The 26998-nt window shown below is 43.9% G+C and overlaps 1 pseudogene; it reads left to right on the forward strand.

The window, feature by feature from the left end:
• The first annotated feature begins 2308 nt into the window (after positions 1 to 2308).
• On the forward strand, positions 2309 to 16592 carry LOC111967806 (LIM domain-binding protein 3-like; annotated as a pseudogene).
• The last annotated feature ends 10406 nt before the right edge of the window (positions 16593 to 26998 follow it).

Below are 26998 nucleotides of genomic sequence, written 5' to 3' on the forward strand. Positions count from 1 at the left end.
GTGCGTGCGTGCGTGCGTGCGTGCGTGCGTGCGTGCGTGCGTGCGTGCGTGCGTGCGTGCGTGCGTGCGTGGTTAGAGAAAGGTTAGGGGAGATGTTTCTACTGTATATGGTCCTAACCCAGTGCCCCAGACAGCACCATATTGATAAGATAATAAAGATATTGTAAGTGTATGAGAGTGTATGTGATAAGGTGTGTGTGTACTCAATTGTGTTAATTGTCATTTCGGCACACCATACACAGCCCTGCCCCAATTTATGTTTGCATGTGTGCGTAGCCCTTATGCAACACATAACAATCCACAACATTTAAGCAACACTGTTCTTTCTGAACGTCCATTTTGAACGTCCATTTTTCTAAATGGCACCCTATTCCCTAGTGTACTACTTTTAACAAGAGCCCTATGTAGGGAACAGGGTGGTATTTGGGACAGTGTATTTCTCTGCTGCGCGTTGACTCTATGGTTGTAATGATCTCTCTGGTGTGCCAATACAGATTATGTTGTGGTTCTGAACGTTGACGAGCTGATTGATGTGTAATGTCTTGTATCGATGAACTGATTGATTTGTTATGTCTTGTATTGAGGAAAATAGCAACTTTTCAGCTGTTATATCATTGAAATATTACTCAAAATCTATGTTCTAAATTATGTGAGGGTTTATTGTAGATTTGTGATGGATGCGTAAAATTGTTTATTTGAGTTGTTTTTATGTATTTTTCTAAACAAATGTATTACTGGCAGCTGTGTGTTGGTATCTGGTTGGTATGGACTATTTACCATCAGCAGTGTATGTGAGTGTTGTGAGAAGTTGGATAGAATTTTTGTTGTTGTTGCTGATATGGGTTCAGGACTTTGAAAACACATCTTATCATCGGCACAGTGAACGGTACATGTCAGTATGAGGATTAGCATTTGTCTCTCCTCTCCTTATTAAACTGAGTGCAAGTCTCTCTCTCTCTCTCTCTCTCTCTCTCTCTCTCTCAATGTGTGTGTACCATCATTGTGTGTGTAATGTTTTCTGCCACAGCATGACATGGGCAGAGAGGTATGCACTTTCCATTGTGAATGTGTACACAATATCACAGCCAATCACGACACTGGCGGGTAAGTAATACTGTCAAACAATGTCATTCCAAAGTGCTCAGGGCAAGCAAATTGGCTTGTTCCACTAGTGATCAGCAGAGTTGTAGTGACATATTTAGAGATTTAGAGATATCTATCTATTATTTTGAATGCTAGAAAGTTAAGTATGTCATATATTGTATACAGATGTATTTTTTTATTGCAAATATGTGTCGCTAAGATTTATGTAATTGCTGCTACCGCCTTAAAATAATTAATTACAAAGGTATAGAAGGACCTCAAGCATTCACACCAGTGGAAACTGTAATTGGGGGAGGGTCTATATTAAAGAATATTATTAGCTAATCACACCCTTTTAGTATCATCAATTTGAAGATCCTATTGTTCATTTGGTCTGTCTAAAAAATAAGTGTCCTTGGTGTTACTCTGTTTAAATGAAGGTAACTTACATTGTGAGCAAAATTATTAATCATATCACCTTATGAGCAATCATTTTTAAAGGGTTAATGACCTTAGAGTTGAGCATCTGTGGCCTCAATTTATGAAAATCCTCAATAACCCACAATGTGTCATTGGTGTTACGATCATTAGTGTTACTTACTAATCCTACTGGTGGCACAATGCTATCATAATGGTAAAACATATTTAAAATCATTAAGCTGCCATAGTAGTTGATTAAGAATGGGAAGATATACCCACATTTCAAGACCTACCCCTTTTCACCTTTCTAAGTACACAAAAAAGCATGTACAGTAATCCAACATGTACATTTTGAAATGTAATAGTTGAATGTCCTAACATACTGAGCTGTCAAAAGGTGTTAAAAAAGCTTATTCTTTATCATCTTGTTGATCATGGTGACTGTCTCCTGGTAGAGGTGCTTCTAGGGAATCAGACATCAGACTTTGGTAATGTGTTGCTTCCCCTTTAGAGAGCTGGGAGAGATAACACACAGAGAGAGAGAGAGAAATAGAAAGAGAGAGTGATAGAAAGAGAGAGTCAAGGAGTGAAAAAGTGATGCAAAAGGATATTGTGACACATTGAGAAGGTGAGATCACAGCAAAACAGACATTAAAAACAGAGAGAGAGAGAGAGAGAGAGGAATTGATTGATGCGAGGGACAGATAGAGGTAGAGCTAGGGGAGAATGTGTGGGGCTAAGAGGAGTCTATATCTGTATTTGTGAGTAATGCAGGGTGATCAGAGTGAGGCATGCTGGGGGTAGGATTACAGGCCTTATAAGGACCCTGTGCCATCCATTCCCGTCTCCGTCTCTGCTCCACTCAGCTATTCTTGTCCCGTCTGTCCCTTACCCTCAACTAAGGCAAGACCTCTCTGACAACACTTGTATACACATTTTAATGCTTTATTCAGGTTTTCAGTGTTAGGTGTATACTAGACTAGCTGTTGTGTGGTTTTAGGTTTAATTCATTTTGAGTGTGAAGGTGTGTAAGTGTGCATACATGTGTGTTTTTCACACCTGTGTTTGTGTGTGTGTGTGTGTATCAGAAGCTTTTCAGCGCCTGCCCTTCCTCCCCCTATCAGGTGTTTGTCCCAACCGTCTGGAAATAACAGGGGGGAGAACTCAGGAACGAGACTGAAGGAGGGGAATCAGAAAACGAGTGCAAGAGGAAAACAAGTACAAAGAGGACAGCGAGTGAAGGAGGAAAGCGCTTTCAGGAGGAAGAAGTGTGTGTGTGTGTGTTTTATCCAAAGCTGAAGATGGCTACGTACACAGTAACTCTCAATGGCTCCGCGCCATGGGGTTTCAGACTACATGGAGGAAAAGACTTCAATATGCCACTTACCATCTCCAGGGTAAGACACTACGCACTTTACGCTTTTCCTGTGTTAGAGAAACAAACTTTGAGTGTGACAAATAGTGGTTATGGTTCGTTGCTGTGTGTGTGTGTGCGCACGTGCTAAATGTGTGTGCGTGCGTGTAAGTGGCTCTTATGTAATGACGTAATGATTGATGACAGATGACGAGGGGTGAGGGATGACCTGCCAGCTAGAGTTCTAAAATACACTTCTCGCCCTCTCTATCACACCCCCCTCCTCTTTCCATCTAGACCTGTTGCTGTAGTTGTGCGTTGTTGCACCTGCCAGTTACAATGACGTATTTCCAGTGGAACTGGAGATGGGAAATAGCAGTAGGGGGAGGAAAGAAGGTTGAGAAGGGAGAGGGCATCAGAGAGGGAGAGAGGGGAGGAGAGGTGCGGTCATGTGGAAAGCTGTGTGTTACCTAAAGCGTCCTGCTGGGCCTCTCAGATGCCAAGTGTGTCTCTAAAGACATCCTCTTTGTCCATCTCTGGTCCTCTTACTATCTCCGGTCAGGTCTGACGACAAACAAAGGTACATAATGGTTGGCCCATTTCTCAGACCTGCTGGCTGCTTTGGAGCTGTGAACTCCCAGTCATCTCAACTCTGTCTGTAGTCTGCATCAGCTACCTGATGCTGAGTGAGGAGAGAGTGTGATCTCTGGATAGTCTGATCTCTCCTCATTACTGTAATGATTTAGCAGATGTGAGGTACATAGCTAGCTAAATAGCCAGCTAGTGAGTGCTAGCCCATTTTGAGACTTTACCTTCCCTGAAACCTGAAGTGGAGCTGTTCTAGTGTTGATGTCGATGAACATGATGGCTTCTGGAGCATAACGTTTTGTTGTGAATAGAGGATCACACACAGTTTCCCAGTTTCTCCTTGACTGTTTGTGTGTTTCTGTCATGAAGGGGAAAAGCTACAGGTTTTGAGAATCTGGGTTGAGCAGGAAACGTGAAATAGAGGCAGACAACAAAGAAACAATTTTTTAAAACATTTATTTTAGAGCATGATTCTTTCCATAACTTTATTTTAAGTTGTACCAATCGCTGTAGTAGCTGACGTGTATTGTGTTGAGTCATCCACATACATAGACACACTGGCTTTACTCAAAGCCAGTGGCATGTCATTAGTAAAGATTGAAAAAAGTAAGGGGCCTAGACAGCTGCCCTGGGGAATTCCTGTTTCTACCTGGATTATGTTGGATAGGCTTCCATTAAAGAACACCCACTGTGTTCTGTTAGACAGGTAACTATTTATACACAATATAGCAGGGGGTGTAAAGCCATAACACATAGGTTTATCCAGCAGCATACTATGATCGATAATGCCTAAAGCCTCAATGAAGTCTAACAAAACAGCCCGCACAATATTTTTATCATCAATTTCTCTCAGCCAATCATCAGTCATTTGTATAAGTGCTGTTCTTGTTGAATGTCCTTCCCTATAAGCGTGCTGAAAGTCTGTTGTCAATTTGTTGACTGTAAAATAACGTTGTATCTGGTCAAACACATAAAAACAGTTTTTACAGTCATTTTATTGATGGGTGCATGCTTATTAGTAACTGGGAATTATTAGTAATTTCATAAATGTGTCAAGTGCAGCGTCTGGTTGCTTCTCCTTAAACCCCACGGACCAACACATATTCTTTACATCAACAACATAGGAATCACTACAAAACTTCTTGTATGACCTCTTATACACTATATTAGGCCCAGCCTTTGGTTTTCCTAGATATGGCTACTATCTTGTGATCACTACATCCGATGGATTTGGATACTGCTTTCAAGCTAATTTCTGCAGCATTAGTAAAGATGTGATCAATACATGTTGATGATTTCATTCCTGTGCTGTTTGTAACTACCCTGGTCGGTTGACTGACAACCTGAACCAGGTTGCAGGCATTAGTTACAGTTTGAAGCTTTCTCTTGAGTGGGCAGTGTGATGAAAGCCAGTCAATATTTAAAATCACCCAGAAAATATACTTCTCTGTTGATATCATATACATTATCAAGCATTTCACACATTTTATCCAGATACTGACTGTTAGCACTTGGTGGTCTATAGCAGCTTCCCACCTGAATGCGTTTTAGGTGAGGCAGATTAATTAACCTGTAGCCATATTACTTCAACAGTATTTAACATGAGATCCTCTCTAAGCTTTACAGGAATGCGGGTCTGAATATAAACGGCCACACCTCCACCTTTGTCTTTTCTGTAGATCTTATAAATGTATTGCTACCACTATATCATCAAATGTATTAACTAAGTGAGTTTCAGAGATTGTCAAAATATGAATGTCATCTGTTACTAGCAAATTATTGATTTCTTGAATCTTGATATGCTAACGTGGGCTATTTTTAGCACTTTTCTGGGATGCTTGATTGTTTTTATTTAGCAGAGGTGCTCAGGTTATTTATGTTAGTGCAGGGTGAGCTGCACACAGTGGACTTCCTCAGTGCTAACAGTATAACTCTGGTTCATAGACACATGATTACTGCATACAATAGCTGTAGGCTCAGCAGAGGCATTCAGGGCAGTTAGAGGGACATGAATTAGGTTACTTACATCGTGTCTTCCAACGCCCCTGGGATAATGTACATTTTCTGAAGTATTGTGACAACTCAGCGACACAATGGCAGGGATTAAATGAGCTGGGCGTGGGTCATTGATAAGTCATTGTCTCAACGCAGATAGTGTCTAGTAGATAGTGCCGTGTGATTTTGCCTGGAGGATAGATTTAGGCCTGTCCATCATTATTTCCATGTTCTCCAGAGAGACGGAATACATGGTTGTGTCCCATGGCAGAGTAATGAATATTTAGGAATGGATAATAAGACCGTGATTTGTCCGAAAGTTGGTTCTGATGGATGCAGTGCATGCGTGTGTGTGTGTGTGTGTGGTGTGTGTGTGTAGCTGATTCAGCATGAGCAGAGCAGGGTGGTGAAATGTTAAGGGAGCAGATGCTGTTAAGGAGAGAAAAATGGTGCTGCTGTGAAGCCATCCTGAAACAACCGAACAATTACTCACACACACAAATGCGGACGCACGCTGAATAAATGAATGAATGAAGGCAGAAGGCGTCACTGAGGAGAAAGAGGAAAAGAGAGAGGGAGCAGCGAAAAGAGATAGAAAGAGAAGGCGGGTTTGAGTGGCACTAGCAGGTAGTTGGGGGCAGTTAGGTTAAACAGAGGGATGCAGGAGGCATCAACAGCACTCTTTATTTTTATCTCTTTAACGAGCTGCCTGTAAGCCTATCCTCTATCCCAGTCCCCAGCCCTGTCTCTCTGTCCAAGCCCAGTCCTCAGTCTACCCCATACCTCAGCCTTGTACCCCAGCCCCTACTCTACCCCTGACTCCCTAGTCCCCCAGTACTCCCTAGTCCTCCAGTGTCACGGCCGTCGTCTAGGTGGAAATGACCGGACCAAGGTGCAGCGTGGTGATTGCACATTTTCTTTTATTTAGAATGTCGCCAACAAAACAAGAAACAAAGAAACGACCGTGAAGCTTACAAGGGCTATAGTGCCACTAACAAAGTCAACTACCCACAAACACCAAAGGAAAAAAGGCTGCCTAAGTATGATTCCCAATCAGAGACAACGATAGACAGCTGTCCCTGATTGAGAACTACACCCGGCCAAAACATAGAAATACAAAACATAGAAATAAAGAAACTAGAATGCCCACCCTAGTCACACCCTGGCCTAACCAAAATAGAGAATAAAAGCCTCTCTATGGCCAGGGCGTGACACCCAGACCTACTTATTCTGCCCTAAGAGTTGTACAGAGACTGTTGTGCATCCATCTAACTCTGCTAATGTAGCAGACGGTGGTTTGTGAAATTCACTCTTCAGCCTGAAGCGTCGGGGCTTGGCCAATTGAAGAAGACCTTTTTCAATAGCGCAATGGGTTGGAGCGCTATAGGAGGGCGGTCGCGTGTGTCCTGAATTCAAGTCTCTGTATGAGTTGAATCAGGAGGAAGTGGTACTTGCTAAGCATGCAGGTTGACATCTTTTACAACAACTGTCTGAGCAGTCTGTACTGCTCATTCGGTGTTTCTATCAAAGCTTTTCTCTGTGGTGTTTTTTAAAATGAGGACGTTAGTTCAGATCAGCGTTTTCTGCTACTTTTCTCTAGTTGCTGTTCTATCACGGCCCAGTCATACCACTTTAAAGTTGCTTTTGAAAATGGTGCCCATTTCAAATAAACTATTTTGGATAACAGTTTTTAGTTTTTGTTGTTTTTAGAGGAGTATAGTATACTCCTCTAAAAAGCAGTAGAAAACCAGACGTACCAATTTTCTGTATCGGTCAGCATCAGTCTACTTCGACAACTGATCTGACTCCTGCTGTTGTGATTGGTGCGTTAGAAAGCTGTATTTCTTTTGTGGAGCATCTTGACTCATTGAGGTGTATCCTGTGGAACATGACAGATAGACAGTTGAGTTCTGTTAAGATGTTGATCTGAAACTATTCTGTAATAGTGTTAATACATGTTGATCCATCCTGGTGTGTCCTAGTGTGATGACAGCAGATAACCTGACCGACACTAGGATTATCTACTTTAGATTATCACACTCTGAATATCTACCTTATATGCTGAACAAAAATATAAACGCAACATGTTAAGTGTTGGTCCCATGATTCATGAGCTGAAATAAAAGATCTCTGAAATTTTCCATACACTAAAAAGCTTATTTATCTCAAATTGTGTGTGTGTGTTTGAGCAGAAGTATCCATGTCAGTTTCTCTTACATAACCCTGCCTCTGTTACTCTCTCTCCCCACTGGGCACACACTGGTTGAATCAACGTTGTTTCCATGTCATTTGAAGGAAATTATGTTGAACTAACGTGGAATAGACGTTGAATCGACTTCTTTGCCCAGTGGGGCTTGCTTGCTTGCTCTCTCTCTCTCTCTCTCTCTCTCTCGATTCGACTCGTTCAATCTCTGTCGTCGTCTCTTCTCTGCGCTCTCTCTCTCCTCTCTTCTTCTCTTCTCTCTCTCCTCTCCTCTCCTCTCTCTCTCATCTCTCTCTCTCTCTCTCTCTCTCCTACTTTAATCTCCATTCTTCTCCTCCTCTCTTTCATCTCTTCCTTTTTCTCTTTTTTCTCTTTCCTCTTTCTTTTCCCTCCTCTGTCTGTTCTTCTACCCATCTCTCTCTCTCTCTTCTCTCTCCTCTTCTTCATTCTCTCGCTTCCTTTCCCTCAGTCTGCAGCTCTCCTTCCTCCCCTCCTCCTAACTCTTCTTCTTCTGCTTTCTCTCCCTCCTCTAGATAACTCCAAGGCGAGTATTGGCTGCAGAGGGGCATCTAGTCCAGGGTGACATCATCACATCGGTAGACGGCCTTAGTACAGAAGGCATGACACACCTTGAGGCACAGAACAAGATTAGATGGCCTCCAATAAACTGGCCCTCACCATGCAAAAGTAAACATACGCACACACGCATTGCTGTTATTTAGACACACCACGCACACACACACACACAACACACACACACACACACACAACCACCACACACACACACACACACACACCTAACACACACACACACACACACACCACAACACACACACACACACAACACACACACACACACACAACTTATACTTTCCACACTGAGATCTTAAAATACTTAGAATATAACATGCAAAACTACATAACACATGTAATACTACTTACAAATGTAAATGTCTGTTGTTGTGGCTCTGCACCCAGGTCGAAACGTCCTACCCTTCTTCCCATGGCAACACCCAGAATGGACTCCCCCATGTCAGTTATTCCTCACCAGAAGGTAAACACACACATGCACGCACACACAAAAAAAAGTTTCTGCATTTGAGTGTCTATGCGAGTGTCCTTGAACAAAAGAAGACGGGATCAATTGAAGACTGGAAGGGCTGTGTGTTGGCGCCCACTAGTGTTTCTACTGCAGCTGTAGCTTCCATATTAAAGAGCAGAGGATCAAGCTCTGGCCAAGTCAATGACTGTTGATGAATGGACAAAGCCATCGATCACGTGACACCATTCATTCCTATGTGAAGACTCAATAGCGCGTTGAAGCCAAATGAAGTCGGTTAAGATCTCATGGAGACATAACATGCACCGTTTGAGTTACTCCAGGAAGTGTCGTCGCACGCTAGCTCAGTGCTGCTTCCTCTCATTGAGTAACTCAAGTTGAAGGCCAACTGGGGTACTGGAGGCTTCCATTACCAACTCCATTATCCTAATAACTTCTTCTTTGTGTTATTTTAAACCCCCTAGAGGCGATATCTGTGCCCCTGCAGAAATCTAACTATTATAATAAAAAAACTTCCCATTAAATCCATCTGTTTAAGCTCGAGAAATATGTTTTTTTTTGCATGGGCTGCGTCTCAATCCACCACATCCGCTGATGTCGGGCTTCCACATCTGCAGTGAAAAGTGTTAGAGCTACAGGATCAGGAGACATCCCGAAAATTGATCTTCGCGCAAGCCTGTAGCGTCCGAAAGCTACCAGCTTCCTTGGACTCGTCTGAAGTCAGTACCGCCGATGTGTCAACTTCTGTTTGTATATAGTTCACAAACTATTATGAACCCCACCATCGAAAGGTGAGACTCACAAACACGTACATGTTTTGCTCTACGATGCCCACAAGCCTCACAAGACTCGTCTGAAGGTAACCCGGTATCAGTTAAAAAAAATATTGGAAGTACATATGGAAGTACTTTAGCGCAAAGAAATGCTTAAATATGGGTTAAACATTTAAAAAATAATTTTAGGACAGACACTCCTAAACATTCTTCCTTTTTATAAATTATTTGACTGTTTTGCCATGTATTAATATGTTATTCAAAGTGTTTCTATTGGCTAATAGCAGTGAAGCCAAATTCTATGTTTTATCAAATATCTGTTAAAATTCCAAATCGAATAGCTAAATGATCCTTGTTATTACCGTCTTAAAACAATTCCATATGTTAGCTTAGTAAAAACCCAGCCCCGGCTCTTAGACCTCAAGGAATTGGTTCAAGGACATACATCTGGTGTATTAGAAGCAATTATTGGTACCGTGATTGGATGTACACAAAGACTGTAATTTCTCCATTCACCATAACGGGGGGGGACGCTAACGCGGTCAGTCTTGAACTTCCGTGGCTTCAATGAAAGAGGGCAGTTGTTCTCCCCTGGGACAAATAGCGAAGAGGATACACCACCTCTATCTATCCATCTATCCATCCATCCATCCATCCATCCATCCATCTTTTCCCTCATTCCAATCCATCCATCACTCTTTATTTCTTCCTGTCTTTTTCTCCCCATTTTACTCCCGAGTCCCTCACTCTACCTCTCTTGTCATTAAGGAGGGTGAGCATGTTAAAAAAGAAGTAGAAGAAGAAGAAGAGGTGGAGGTGAAGAAGTTTGGGAGACTATTGTCTAAAAAGCCTGTAGAGCCGACCCCTGCCCTCCGTACACCCTCTCCTCTCCTTCCCCCCTCCCCTGCCGCTGCAGTGTCCTCGAAGGGACAGTATAACTCCCCCATCAGCCTGTACTCTGCACACACTCTCAGAGAGATGGCCCTGCTGCAAGGCAAGGTTGCAGGAGATGGGGTAGGGGACGCCAAGCTGGGAGGAGAGGGGGCAGACAGCGGAGTGCCATTCCTAGGGTAGGTAGCCTGGGGCCATAATGAAATGGTACCCAGTTCCCTGTATAGTACACTTATTTTGGCCACGTGTTCCCTTTATATTGCACTTCTGTTGACCAGAGCCTCACTGAGTTCTCGATCACCACCTCCGACAACAAAACATCCAAACTAACTAGGAAACAAAACACTCCCTCCTCTCCTAAACACTGGGCCTACTTCCCTCCTCACTCTGTTCCTGTCCCCTCCCCCGGCTATCTCCACTCTAGGACAACTTAGGGTATGAGCCGGTGGGGGGGATCACACATCCCTGGCCCCCTGTGTGCACATTAAACAGGACAGTGATCAAGAATACTCAGAACATTCCGTGATTTTCCTGGAACACATTCTCCTGGCTCACATGCACACTCGCCGCCCGAAGTGGTACCGTGCACACTCTGACACACACCTGGACTGTCTCCAGGTAACACTGCACCACACTCTGTGGATGACGACTACAGTCATTCCGCTGACGACAGGTACTTTAGCTGTTAGGAGTTGATGGCCTTTGAGGGAGCATCGCTGTCACTTCTTTGCTAAACAGCTGGGCTGGGGGGTGAAGTTAGGTGGTTGTGCTGATCAGCATATGGTAAACGTGTCCGGTAAAGTGTCGGTAAGCACGGCCGTATTCTCACTGCAGATCCCTAGTTCAATACAGGCGACCCTCTTTTTGTAAGCTCACACATACACAAACTCGGGAACAGCTGCTTCTCGGCACGTTGGAATGTTCCACTCGGGTTACAATGTATCCCAAGCCTCCATCTCATAGCAAGTATCGCACACGCGCACGCACACACACACACACACACACAAACAACCACCACACACACACACACCCACACACACACACACACAACACACAACACACACAACACACACACACACACACCACAACCACACCACACACCACACACACACACAACACACACACACACACACACACACACACACACACACACACACCACACACAGTCCAGGATAGATCCATCTCTATATTCAGCACATGACACATAAGCTTCAACAATTTGTGTAGTGTGTGTGTGTCGGGGGTTTGGGCTGAAAGTAAAAAGACATTTCCGTTCTCTCCAAGAAAATGAACAATAAAGTACTCTTGTTTTTCTTCTTCTGTCTGAGTGTTTGTGCGTACGCTTGTGCATGTCTCTGAGTGTCTGTGTACGTGTGTGTGTGTGTGTGTCATGTGATTGTGGAGCTTCTGCTCCTGTCAGTTAGTCTGCTGAGTCACAGGGAATCCTGGGAAATATCACAGTTGATGACACCCAACTGCCATTATAAACTGGGTGGTTCGAGCCCTGAATGCTGATTGGCTGAAAGCTGTGGGTTTGACAAAACATTTCTTGTTACTGCTCTAATTACGTTGGTAACCAGTTTATAATAGTAATAAGGCACCTCGGGGTTTGTGGTACATGACCAATATACCAAGGGCTGTATCCAAGCACTCCACGGTGCGTCGTGCTCAGGAACATCCCATAGCCGTGGTATATTGGCCATATACCACACCCCCTCGTGACTTATTGCTTAATTATAACACACAGAAGGACTCCTATAACTCCTATACCTTACTATCACTCTGGTAATATCTGCTCTCTCCTTCACTCTCTCTCTCTCTCTATCTCTCTCTATCTCTATCTCTCTCTCTATCTCTCTCTCTCTCTCTCTCTCTCTCTCTCTCTCTCTCTCATATTGTTACAGATTATTGCAAACACGGCTGGAAAGTCAGTACCATCTGAATGTGCAGAATTTGCATGAACAAAGTTTAAGAGGTTGTATGTGTGCATGCTTAGCTGCGTTGTACTTCGTGAATGGCATCTTGCCCATAGTGTGAGCATTGATCAATTCTCTAGTGATTCATCTTTGTCAGAATCATCCTGCCAGGTTGCTGTGTGTATGTGGCAGACTCCGCTTGCAGTACAAGATAACTCTTAATCAGTCAAGGTGCATGCACAAACACGGATATTGAAAAAAATCTAAAAATCAACTGAGCATGCTAGGAAATATGATAATGATGGGTGTTGTCTTGGTTCAAATTGATGTGTATGAGTTCAGGCCCCTGTATTAAGGAAAAAATAGGGCCTCAAAATAAGGCCGTATGAAATACGGATGGTATTGTGTTCAATAGATTAAAAAAATATGATAACATAATCACTTAGGATCTCACTTGGTGAAGTCCATAGGACCAAAAACAGATGAATGAAATGTCTCTGTTACTAACAAATACAGTTAAGGGTGGAAACTCTACAATTTACTTGAAAGGCACTCTGGGAAATATTTGAATAATGCTTTTTTTAAACTAGGCAAGTCAGTTAAGAACAAATTAATATTTCCAATGACAGCCTACTCCGGGCAAACCCGGACAACCCTGGGCCAATTGTGCGCCGCCCTATGGGACTCCCAATCACTGCCGGATGTGATACAGCCTGGATTCAAACCAGGGATTGTAGTGACACCTTTCGCTCTGGGATGCAGTGCCTTAGACCGCTGCACCACTCGGGCGCCCTAAGCAATGTGTTAATTTATCACTGTTCCGGTGTGTATGTGAGTCCACAGACTCCACACTTTCAGTGTTGATTTAACATTCTCTGTGTAAATAGTTTTTATTTAACACTGGAGAATTTGCTGTGTAGACATGCGTTCACAGTATATTCCTTGTGGTACTGCACATATATGTGTGTGTGTGTGTTGATGTGTGCATGTACACATTGGTAGTATATGTGCATTAATAAAGCATCATAACTAACTAGGAGTGCAGAGTGTGTTTGTGTCTTACAGCCTGTTTCGTAGTGGCTTGAGTTGATTTGGTTTTCCTTGCTAGTCCGTAAAACGTGTCAGAGACATTGTATTTCTTGATCACTGTGATCAGGTGAATTTTCTTGAAGTCATGGCTTATGCTCAATATACTAGTCCTGAGGTGACACTATAGACAATGTATTTCAAATAAAATAAATAATAAAGTAGGTCATTTGTAGAAAAAGGGAAGTCACCTCAATCTGCTTACATTGTAGATAGAGACTAGGTACAAAGTAAGCAGTGATAGTGTGAGAGTGATGAGAGAAACAAACAGGTACTATACAATCAGATATAGTGTACAAGAGAGACAGACAGGTAGTGGTAGTGTACTGGAGAGACAGACAGGTACAATGTAATCAGTGGTACTGTAAATGTACTAGAGTGAGACACAGGGAGTTAGCTAAATCATTAGTAGTGTTTATCATATGTGTGCATTACCTTGTAGTGCTGTGCAGTGTGTGAGCCCGCAGATTGAGGAAGGTAAGTGATAACTCTTAACCCTACTCCTGTTGCACCTCTCACCATCCCTGCACCTTTTTTTCTCTCTTTCTTTTCTCCCTCTCTCCCCTCTTTATATTATCTCCGCCCGGTCGTCTGATTCCCTTACAACCTGTGAACCCAAATATGGATCCCCATTGCCACCTGCCCCCTTCATCGCACAAAACCCAACCAACCCTCCCAAAATGACCCTGTACCCACCGGCCATATTGCTCTGCAGTCAGGAGTATGTGCCCAGCTTTAACCCCATAGCTCTGAAGGACTCGGCTCTGTCCACCAATAAACCCATCGAGGTGCGCGGCCCGGGAGGCAAGGCCACCATCGTTCACGCTCAGTACAACACCCCCATCTCCATGTACTCACAGGACGCCATCATGGACGCTATAGCCGGACAGTCACAGTCCAAGGGCCATGAGGGGTAGGAGAGCACACACACAATGCAGAGAATACATTTTGTGTTAAGAGGCGGGTACTCTGTCTGGGTCCCAGTTATCGTCTGTGCCAATCCCATCTTTCTTTCTTTTTTAAAAATCCTTCCTTCCTTCCTTCCTTCCTTCCTTCCTTCCTTCCTTCCTTCCTTCCTTCCTTCCTTCCTTCCTTCCTTCCTTCCTTCCTTCCTTCCTTCCTTCCTTCATCTACAACCCACCAACCAATCAACCACCCTGTGTTGTGTCATCCACCCCCAAATCCCCACCTCGCCCCCCTCTGATCATGTGACCTCAGTGATGATGTACCTGCTGGCTCCCCCCTGGCGTAAGTATCACCCTCGACTCACCCTTTACTCACCGCCTACTCACTCTCCTCTCATATATGATATGTAAATAACGTGTAATAAACTAATATTGGGCTCATGTTCGGCGTATACGCTGTAAGTCTAATAAACAGTATCAAACTCACATCTGTCTCATATGATATCATCACATGATACATTTGCATATATCATATGGTTCTTGTATTTTTCACATGGCTCTATCCATGTGTCTAGCTATTTTTCTCTCTGTGTAACTGTCTCATTGTCCGTGTGTCCAGTTTCTTGCATCCAGAGGTGAACTGCTGTGTTTGAGGGGTTAACTAAGCTGTTTCAGAATGTTTTCAGGGGTTAACTCTGTTCTGATGACATAAAAGGGAATTTTCTGAGTATCACTGGTCTCCCCCTCCTGTTCTAACCCCCCAAAACACTAGATGATGCTCCTAACCCTACACACTAAAAACAAATGGTTCGATATAGTGACAAATAAGGGTTCTTTGGCTTGTAACCATAGCGGAACCCTTTTTGGTGCTATATGAAACCTTTTTTTGAAGGTTCTATAAAGAACCATGCTCATCAGGTTCTAAATGTAATACATGACACAATAATACAAACTATCGAATTTTAACAATATTATATGGCTATTAAACCAGAATTTTAAAAAACTGTTTGGTTCCACAAAGAACCTTTAAGATTGAGAAAGGTTCTTTATAGAACCATTCCACATAAAGGTTCTGTAAATAACCATTACAAAATTATTCTATATAACACCAAAAAAGGGTTCCGCTGTGGTTACAACCCTTTTCGGGGCTATATAGAACCCTTTTTTAGGGTTCTTTATGAAACCTTTATTAAAGGTCCTATAAAGAAAAATACCATCGTTTTTATTTTTGGGTAAAGGAACAAGTTGAATCCGGTGGGTGTGATAGCTCTGAACCAGCTGGGGGACGATGTGTAGAGAATTGAGAACGACTAACTCCAGGGTTTAACAAACTCGGTCCTGTGCAATGTGCACCGAGCCTGTATCCTTCTTCTATCCCCTATGGTCTGCATTCCGTTGACCTCTTTACCGCATCTATGGACTAGTTACTGACACCATGTCCCCTGCCTGCAGTGGTTCCCTGCCTATGAAGGACCCGGTGGTTGACAGTGCGTCTCCAGTCTACCAGGCTGTGATCCAGACACATGATAGAGACGAGGAGATTGCCGAGTGGGCCAGACGGGCTGCCAACTTGCAGTCCAAGAGCTTCAAGATGCTGGCCCACCTCACCGGCACCGAATACAGTCAGTACACCTCTAGTCAACGACCTCTTTCTCTCGCTCTTGTTCTGTCTAGCTCTTATTCTCTCTCTACTCTCTCCTTCCCTCTTCATCTCATGTCTTCTCTGTCTCTGTACTTCAGAGATTTCTCCTCTTCATGTTTTATGTATCCTCACCTCTCTTCTCCCTCTCTTCTCTCCCTTCTCTGTCCTCAGTGCAAGACCCAGATGAGGAGGCCCTGCAGAGGTCGAGGTGAGGCGCGCACGCGCGCGCACACACACACACACACACACACACACACACACACACACACACACACACACACACACACACACACACACACACACACACACACACACACACACACACACACACACACACACACACACACACACACACACACACACACACGTATATACACGCACATGCATGCACACATGCACCCCCCCCTCCATCCACACACACATACACACACACACACACACACACACACGCACACACACACACACACACACACACACACACACACACACACACACACACACACACACACACACACACACACACACACACACACACACACGCACACGCACACATACACACACCTATGTACGCATGCTAACAATTAACAAAGATGCACACACAAATACATAAGAATGCACGTATACCCACACAATTTAAATGTACTATTATCAATGTGAATAAATATTTTCTTTAAATAGAATTGCCTATGTGAGTGTTGGTCATGTGTCTCATGTGTCTCATGTGTCTCTCACTGGTATGTTTCTATCAACATACTGACATAGTCTCAGACACCCGGTGATCAACAGTTGAAATGAGATAGGTAGGGAGACACAGTGCCTTCGGAAAGTATTCAGACCCCTTGACTTTTCCCACATTTTATTACGTTACAGCCTTATTCTAAAATGGTTTGAATAAAACAATTTCCTCATCAATCTATACACAATACCCCATAATGACAATGCAAAAAACAGGTTTTGGAATTTTTGGGGAAAATGGATTAAAAATAAAAAACAGAAATACCTTATTTATAGACAGTACCATACAAAAGTTTGGACACACCTACTCATTCCAGGGTTTTTCTTTATTTTTCTATTTTCTACATTGTATAATAATAGTGAAGACATCAAAACTATGAAATAACACATAACACATACTGTATGGAATCATGTAGTAACCAAAAAAGTTTTAACCTTTCTAGGACACAACATTCCGCTGAAAAGGCAGCGCGGGAAATTCAAATTTTTTTTTTTTTAAATATGTAACTTTCACACATTAACAAGTCCAATACAGCAAATGAAAGATAAACATCTTGTTAATCTACCCATCGTGTCCAATTTAAAAAATCCTTTACAGCGAAAACACAACATATGATTATGTTAGATCACCGCCAAGTCCAAAAAACACACAGCCATTTTCCCAGCCAAAAATAGGAGTCACAAAAAGCACAAATAGAGATAAAATTAATCACTAACCTTTGATGATCTTCATCAGATGACACTCATAGGACATCATGTTACACAATACATGTATGTTTTGTTCGATAATGTGCATATTTATATACAAAAATCTCAGTTTACATTGGCGCCATGTTCAGAAATGCCTCCAAAATATCCGGAGAAATCTAGAGAGCCACATCAAATAACAGAAATACTCTTCATAAACTTTGATGAAAGATACATGTTTTACATAGAATTAAAGATACTCTTGTTCTTAATGCAACCGCTGTGTCAGATTTCAAAAATACTTTACGGAAAAAGCAAACCATGCAATAATTTGAGACGGCGCTCAGATAGAAACAACATTTCTCCGCCATGTTGGAGTCAAGAGAAATACAAAATTACATTATAAATATTCCCTTACCTTTGATGATCTTCATCAGAATGCACTCCCAGGAATCCTAGTTCCACAATAAATTGTTGTTTTGTTCGATAATGTCCAGTATTTATGTCCAAGTAGCTACTTTTGTTAGCATGTTTAGTACACATATCCAAACGCTCGTGCAGGTCCAGGCGAACTTCGGACGAAAACTTCAAAAAGTTATATTACAGGTCGAATAAACTTGTCAAACTAAGTATAGAATCAATCTTTAGGATGTTGTTATCATAAATATTCAATAACATTCCAACCGGAATCTATAGAAGTAATGGAACGCAAGTCGATATCATATTCCCTCTCATTCAGCCCCACATCACAGTAGAAGCTTCATTCAACGTTCCACAGACTGTTGACATCTAGTGGAAGCCGTAGGAAGTGCAAACAGATCCATATCCAACTGGGATTTCAATAGGCGATGAGTTGAAAATCGACCAGCCTCAGAATTCCCACTTCCTGTTTGGATTTTTTCTCAGGTTTTTGCCTGCCATATGAGTTCTGTTATACTCACAGACATCATTCAAACAGTTTTAGAAACTTCAGAGAGTTTTCTATTCAATAGTAATAATAATATGCATATATTAGCATCTGGGACAGAGTAGGAGAAAGTTCACTCTGGGCACGCTATTCATCCAAAGTGAAAATGCTGCCCCCTATCCCTAAAAAGTTAAACAAATCAAAATAGATTTTATATTTGATTCTTCAAAGTAGCCACCGTTTGCCTTGATGACAGCTTTGCACTCTTGGTATTCTCTCAACCAGCTTCATGAGTTAGCCTCGACCGACCCCCCCTCCCGGATCCGGGATCATCCTCATCAAAAAAGCTGACTAGCATAGCCTAGCCTAGCGCCACAGGGATATCATATAATATAATTTCATGAAATCACAAGTCCAATACAGCAAATGAAAGATAAACATCTTGTGAATCCAGCCAACATTTCCGATTTTTTTAATGTTTTACAGCGAAAACACAATATATATTTATGTTAGCTCACCACAATAGCCAAACACACAACGCCATTTTTTCACCGCAAACATAGTGTCACGATTCGTCTTCTTGAGAGAGATTGGACCAAGGCGCAGCGTGTGCAAAAATACATCCTCTTTTATTAAAGAAGAGAAAAAACCAAGAAACGAACAACTATACACAAACTAACAAAATAACAAACTGACGACCGTGACGGCTATACATATAAACTAGTGCTGACACAAACACTACACATAGACAATTACCCACAAACCAGCTAAAGCCTATAGGCTGCCTTAAATATGGCTCCCAATCAGAGACAACAAATAACCAGCTGTCTCTAATTGAGAACCAATTCAGGCAACCATAGACTTTCCTAGACACCTTCACTGAACACTAAACCATCTACTCTACTTAACCCCCTAAACCATACAACACCCTAGACAATACAAAAACACATACTACACCATGTTACACCCTGACCTAACTAAAAATAATAATGAAAACAAAGATAGATAACTAAGGCCAGGGTGTGACATAACCCCCCTTAAGGTGCGAACTCCGGACGCACCAGCATAAAGTCTAGGGGAGGGTCTGGGTGGCGTCTGTCCACGGTGGCGGCTCTGGTACTGGTCGTGGTCCCCACCCCACCATAGTCACTACCCGCTTTCGTAGCCTCCTCAAATGACCACCCTCCAACTTTAACCCCACTGGATTAAGGGGCAGCACCGCGACTAGGGGCAGCAACCGGACTAAGGGGCAGCACCGGGATAAGGGGCAGCACCGGGATAAGGGGCAGCACCGGTATAAGGGGCAGCACCGGATAAGGGGCAGCACCGGGACTAAGGGGCAGCACCGGACTAAGGGGCAGCACCGGACTGAATGGCGGATCCTGGCTGGCTGGCTCTGGCGGATCCTGGATGGACGGCTCTGGCGGATCCTGGCTGGACGGCTCTGGCGGATCCTGGCTGGACGGCTCTGGTGGATCCTGGCTGGCGGCTCTGGCGGATCCTGGGCTGGACGGCTTCATGGCTGGCTGACGGATCTGGCTGCTCATGGCTGGCTGACGGATCTGGCTGCTCCATGGCTGGCTGACGGATCTGGCTGCTCATGGCTGGCTGACTGATCTGGCTGCTCATGGCTGGCTGACTTGATCTGGCTGCTCATGGATGGCTGACGGATCTGGCTGCTCATGGCTGGCTGACGGCTCTGGCTGCTCATGGCTGGCTGACGGATCTGCTGCTCATGGCTGGCTGACGGATCTGGCTGCTCTTGACTGGCTGACGGATCTGGCTGCTCATGGCTGGCTGACGGATCTGGCTGCCATGGCTGGCTGACGGATCTGGCTGATCCTGGCTGGATGACGGATCTGGCTGATTCCTGGCTTGGCGGAAGGCTTGGCTGATCCTGGCTGGCGGAAGGCTCTGGCTGATTGCCTGATCGTCTGGCGGAAGGCTCTGGCTGATCCTGTCTGGGGAAGGCCTCTGGCTGACCGCTGCGGAGTCTGATCCGTCTGGCGGAAGGCTCTGGCTGATCCTGTCTGGCGGAAGGCTCTGGCTGCTCCTGTCTGGCGGTAGGCTCTAGCGGCTCCTGTCTGGCAGACGGCTCTGAAGGCTCATGGCAGACGGGCGGCTTTGCAGGCTCAGTACAGACTAGGGGCTGTTGAAGACTCATGGCAGACGGACAGTTCAGACGGCGTTGGCAGACGGGCAGTACAGGCGCCGTTGGGCAGACGGCAGTTCAGGCGCCGTTGGCAGACGGCATTCAGGGCCGTTGGGCAGACGGGCAGTTCAGGCGCCGTTGGGCAGACGGGCAGTTCAGGCGCCGTTGGGCAGACGGCAGACTCTGGCCGGCTGAGACGCACTGTAGCCTGGTGCGTGGTGCCGGAACTGGAGGTACCGGGCTAAGGACACGCACCTTCAGGCTAGTGCGGGGAGAAGGAACAGGGCATGCTGGACCCTGGGGACGCACATTAGGCCTAGTGCGTGGTGCCGAACTGGTGGTACCGGGCTGGAGGACACGCATCTCAGGGCTAGTCGGGGAGCAGCAACAGGACGCACAGGACTCTGGGGACACACAGGAGCGCTTGGTGCGTGGTGTTGGCACTGGTGATAAAGGGCTGGAGACACGCACCATAGAGCTATTGCGTGGAGGAGGCCACAGGGCTCTGAAGACGCACAGGAAGCCTGGTGCGTGGTGTAGGCACTGGTGGTACTGGGCTGGAGCGGGGAGGTGGCGCTGGAAATACCGGACCGTGCAGGCCGTACTGGCTCCCTTGAGCACTGAGCCTGTCCAACCTTACCTGGTTGTATGCTCCCCTCGCCCGACCAGTGCGGGGAGGTGGAATAACCCGCACCGGGCTATGTAGGCGAACCGGGCCACACCATACGTAAGGCTGGTGCCATGTAAGCCGGCCCGAGGAGACGCACTGGTGGCCAGATGCGTTGGGCCGGCTTCATGACATCCGGCTCAACGCTCAATTTAGCCCGGCCGATACGTGGGACTGGAATGTACCGAACCGCGCTATGCACGCGTACAGGAGACACCATGCGCTCTACTGCAACACGGTGTCTGCCCGTACTTTCGCTCTCCACGGTAAGTACAGGGAGTAGGTGCAGGTCTCCTACCTGACTTCGCCCACACTCCCTTTAAGGCCCCCCCAAGACATTTTTGGGTTGTACTCACGGGCTTCCAGCCTTGCTTCCGTGCTGCCTCCTCATATCGCCTCCTCTCGGCTTTAACTGCCTCCAGCTCTTCACGAGGGAGGCGATATTCTCCTGGTTGTGCCCAAGGTCCCTTACCATCCAGTATCTCCTCCCATGTTCATGATCCTGTGTAGGTGGGTCCTGTTGCCGCTTGACACGCCGCTTGGTCCTAGATTGGTGGGTAATTCTGTCACGATCGTCTTCTTGAGAGAGATTGGACCAAGGCGCAGCGTGTGCAAAATACATCCTCTTTTATTAAAGAAGAGAGAAAAACCAAGAAACGAACAACTATACACAAACTAACAAAAATAACAAACTGACGACCGTGACGCTATACATAAATAGTGCTGACACAAACACTACACATAGACAATTACCCACAACCAGCTAAAGCCTATGGCTGCCTTAAATATGGCTCCCAATCAGAGACAACAATAACCAGCTGTCTCTAATTGAGAACCAATTCAGGCAACCATAGACTTTCCTAGACACCTACACTGAACACTAAACCATCTACTCTACTTAACCCCCTAAACCATACAACACCCTAGACCACATAGTTCAGAGTCAAGGCCCGCGGGCCACATCCGGCCCGCGAGAAGGTTTTTTACGGCCCCTGGGATGATCTTGATTTATTATTAGAACCGGCCCGCAGACCGCAGCAAGCCGGCAGCCCGCAGATCTTTTACACGCACCAATACTACATTTCCCACAATGCAACGGTGACGCACCGAGCAGTAGGCTGCTTCATTTCAATATTTTATTGGCACAGCAGTCGTCAGCATCACAGTAAAATTAACTTTCAGATACCCATCAAAATGGCAAAACGGAAGGTGGACACTGAGAACCGGGGGTTTCAAACAAGGTGGGAGTCGGAGTATATGTTCACGGAGGTAGCTGGAAAACCTGTGTGTCTTCTGTGTGGGAGAAAGTGTGGCGGTACTGAAAGAGTATAATCTGAGACGACATTATAAACGAAACACGCGGACAAAAACAAGAATATGGACATGGAACAAAGGCTACAAAAGGCAGAGGAATTAAAACGAGGCCTCAATCTCGACAGGCTCTGTTCAAAAAAGCCAATTCACAAGGCCAGGCTGCTGTCAAGGCCAGTTTTATTTTGGCAGAAGAGATCGCTAAATCAGCCCGGCCATTTACGGAGGGGGATTTCATCAAAAACTGCATGATTAAAGTTTGTGACGAAGTTTGCCCAGAAAAAAGGCAACTCTTTTTAAATGTGAGTCTGAGCAGAAACACCATTGCCGAGAGATAGACCAGATTGTCCATCAATCTAAAAGAGCAGCTTTGTGAAAAAGGGAAAAGATTTCATTGCATATTCCTTGCTGTGGATGAGAGCACCGACATTCTGACATTGCCCAGTTGTCAATTTTCATCCGCGGAGTGGACTCCAGCCTAAGCGTGACAGAGGAGTTTTTGGCTTTACGTCCTATGCATGGCACAACTACGGGGCATGATTTGTATGAAGAGGTGTCAAGATGTGTAAATGAGATGGAGCTGCCTTGGGAAAAACTCGTGGGTTTGACAACCGACGGAGCACCTGCGATGTGTGGACACAGGAGCGGACTGGTGGCGAAGATACGGGAAAAGATGCAAGAGGAAAACGCGACAGGTGAGCTGACAGCTTATCATTGTATCATACACCAGGAAGCGTTGTGCGGTAAAGCCTTGAAAATGGAGCATGTAATGAGCATCATCACGCGCACAGTTAACTTTATCAGAGCCAAAGGTTGAATCACCGCCAGTTCAAGGCATTTCTGACGGAGTTAAAAACGGAGCATGGTGATTTGCCTTATCACACAGAGGTGCGATGGCTAAGCCAGGGAAAGGTGCTTCAAAGATGTTTCGAGCTTCGTGAGGAGATTTGTCTGTTCTTGGACAGCAAAGGGAAAGACACAAACACAACTCCGAGACGAAAGTTTCTGTGTGAAATGGCTTTTCTGTGTGACATTACGAGTCATCTGAATGCAATGAACTTGCAGCTGCAGGGTCGGGATCATGTCATCTCTGATATGTACAGTACAGTGAAGGCATTTAAAACCAAACTGACTCTGTGGGAGACGCAGATGCGGAAAGAAAATTTGAGCCACTTTCCCAGCTGCCAGACCATGAAAGAGAAGCTCTCTACCAGTGCGTTCCCGAGCGCACAGTTGGCTGATAAAATAGGTATGCTTGCCGCTGACTTTCGACGCCCGATTTGCGACTTTGAAGCACAAAAAAGCAGGTTGGAACTGCTCGGTAACCCATTTGCTGTTGACGTGGAAAGCTCACCACCAAACCTCCAATGGAGTTGATTGACCTCCAATGCAATGATGCACTGAGGGCAAAATAGCGGCAGTGGGTGCTTGCGGAGTTCGCCCGTTTCCTCCCCGACACAATGCCCCAGCTGCGCATCCAGGCTGCTCAAACGTTGTCTATGTTTTGGCAGCACATACCTGTGTGAACAACTGTTTTCTTTGATGAACCTGAACAAAACATCACACAGAAGTCGACTTACTGCTGAACACCTCCACTCAATTCTGAGGATTTCCTCAGCTCAGAGCCTTACCCCGAACATTGATGAACTTGTGGAAAAGATGGGACACCACCAAGTATCACCCTCAACCTCAAACAAGTGAACATTACTGTGCAATCACATATTTAGAGGTTTTACTCAGTTCAAGTTTAAAAGTTAAAGTTTAATATTTGTTTCCACTGCATGTTACTTCTCCTTAAACAAAGTGTTGTTTTTTGATTAATAGATTTTTGCACTTTATTTTATTGTATTTCAATCCAATTATATTTTAAAAATATTTCAGTTGAGTGGATGATAGAAAATTGCTATTATTGTTTTTTTCTTTGAAGTAAATTTAGCCCACTTTTGCTAAAATAGAAAAATAGGCTACTGATGTGCCTTGAATACCGTTCTTTCATTAATGTTCATGTTATGGGGATTTTTATATTAAAGGAAATTTGTCTTTTGTGCTTGTTGAAAATTAAAGATTACTGACAGAGCCATAAGAAAATATTGCTTTATTTATCTGATCATATTGGAATATATTTGTTAGGTTTTCAGTAGGTTCAATTAGGTTCACTAGACTATATGCGTCATTTAAAATTTTTTCAATGAACATTCGAACAGTCCGGCCCTCGGCTTGTAGCTAAATTTTTTATTTGGCCCTCCGTCCATTTGACTTTGACACCCCTGCCCTAGACAATACAAAAACACATACTACACCATGTCACACCCTGACCTAACTAAAATAATAATGAAAACAAAGATAACTAAGGCCAGGGTGTGACACATAGCTTTCACAAAACCCACAAATAGAGATAAAATCAATCACTAAACTTTGAACAACTTCATTAGATGACAGTCTTATAACATCATGTTATACAATACATTTATGTTTTGTTCGAAAATGTGCATATTTATAGCTACAAATCCTGGTTTTACATTGGTGCCATGATCATAAATAGCACCAAAACAGCCAGAATAATTACAGAGAGCAACGTGAAATACATAAATACTCATCATAAAACATTTATGAAAAATACATGTTGTACAGCAAATGAAAGATAAACATCTTGTGAATCCAGCCAATATTTCCGATTCTTTAAGGGTTTTACAGCGAAAACACAACATATATTTATGTTAGCTCACCACAATATCCAAAAACACACCGCCATTTTTCCACCGCAAAGGTAGCTTTCACAAAACCCACAAATAGAGATAAAATTAATCACTAACCTTTGAACAACTTCATCAGATGACAGTCTTATAACATCATGTTATACAATACATTTATGTTTTGTTCGAAAATGGTTTTACATTGTGAATATGGCGCCAAAATGCACCAAATTGTCCGGAGGAATTTTGGACAGTCACGTTATCTAACCAAAAACCTCATCATAAACTTTGCTAAAAATACATGTTGTACAGCAAATGAAAGATACACTGGTTCTTAATGCAACCGCTGTGTTAGATAAAAAAAAAAAAACTTTAGTACAAAGTACAGCATGCAATAATCTGAGACAGCGCCCAGCCATTCTCCGCCATGTTGGAGCCAACATATTCCACAAAAATACGAAATAACATCATAAATATTCTCTTACCTTTGATGATCTTCCATCAGAATGCAGTGCAAGGAGTCCTAGTTCCACAATAAATCGTTGTTTTGTTTTAGAATGTCCATTTCTTCTGTCGAATTAGCAACTTTGGCTAGCATGGTGGCGCTCAAGTGTCCATCAATGTTTGGCGCATGGAACGAAAAATTCAAAAACTGATAATAAAAGTCGAATAAACTGGGCAAACTCAGTTGAGAATCCATCTGTAGTATGTTTTTCTCGTATGTATCCAATAACGTCCAAGACGGAGCATTTCGTCGTGTCTACCTAACGCATTGCAGAAAACAATATGGTGCTCTCTGGTGCGCAGCAAAATACTGCCAATATGGCGGACCTGTCACTCCAAAAGCTCTCATTCGCTCTCACATCAAGCTAGACACCCCATTCAACATTCTACTGCCTGTTGACATCTAGTGGAAGGCGTACGAAGTGCATACAGATCCATAAATAAAAGGCAATTGAATAGGCAAGGCCTTACACAGAGACCCATTTTCAGAATTTTCACTTCCTGTTTGGAAGTTTGCTGCCAAATGAGTTCTGTTTTACTCACAGATATAATTCAGATATAACAGTTTTAGAAACTCCAGAGTGTTTTCTATCCAATAGTAATAATAATATGCATATCGTATGATCTAGAACATAGTACGAGGCCGTTTAATTTGGGCATGATTTTTTCCCAAAGTGAAAACAGCGCCCCCTATTAAGAAGAAGTTAGTCACCTAGAATGCATTTCAGTTAACAGGTGTGCTTTAATGCAATTGAGCAAATCAGTTGTGTTGTGACAATGTAGGGGTGATATACAGAATATAGCCCTATTTGGTAAAAGAGAAAGTCCATATTATGTCAGAAACAGCTCAAATAAGCAAAGACATGAAGGTCAGTCAATCCAGAACATTTCAAGAACTTGGAAAGTTTTTCGAGTGCAGTCACATAAACCATCAAGCGCTATGCTGAAACTGGCTCTCGTGAAGACCGCCACAGGAAAGAAAGACACAGAGTTACCTCTGCTGCAGAGGATAAGTTCATTAGAGTTAACTGCACCTCAGATTGCAGCCAAAATAAATGCATATAAAAGTAACAGACACATCTCAACATCTGTTGAGGGGACTGCGTGAATCAGGCCTTCATGGTTGAACTGCTACAAAGAAACCATTACTAAAGGACATCAAAAAGAAGAAGAGACTTGCTTGGTTAAGAATAATGAGCAATGGACATTAGACCTGTGGAAATCTGTCCTTTTGTCTGATGAGTCCAAATTTGAGATTCTTGGTTCCAACCGCCATGTCTTTTTGAGATGCAGAGTAAGTGAACTGTGGTAAATTAAATTGATTGGACATGTTTTGGAAAGGCACACACCTGTCTATATAAGGTGAGAGATGACAGTGCATGTCAGAGCAAAAAAAAACAATCCATGAGGTTGAAGGAATTGTCCA

This window comes from Salvelinus sp. IW2-2015, linkage group LG8, assembly GCF_002910315.2.
Source record: "Salvelinus sp. IW2-2015 linkage group LG8, ASM291031v2, whole genome shotgun sequence".
In the NCBI taxonomy this organism is placed as follows: Eukaryota; Metazoa; Chordata; class Actinopteri; order Salmoniformes; family Salmonidae; genus Salvelinus; species Salvelinus sp. IW2-2015.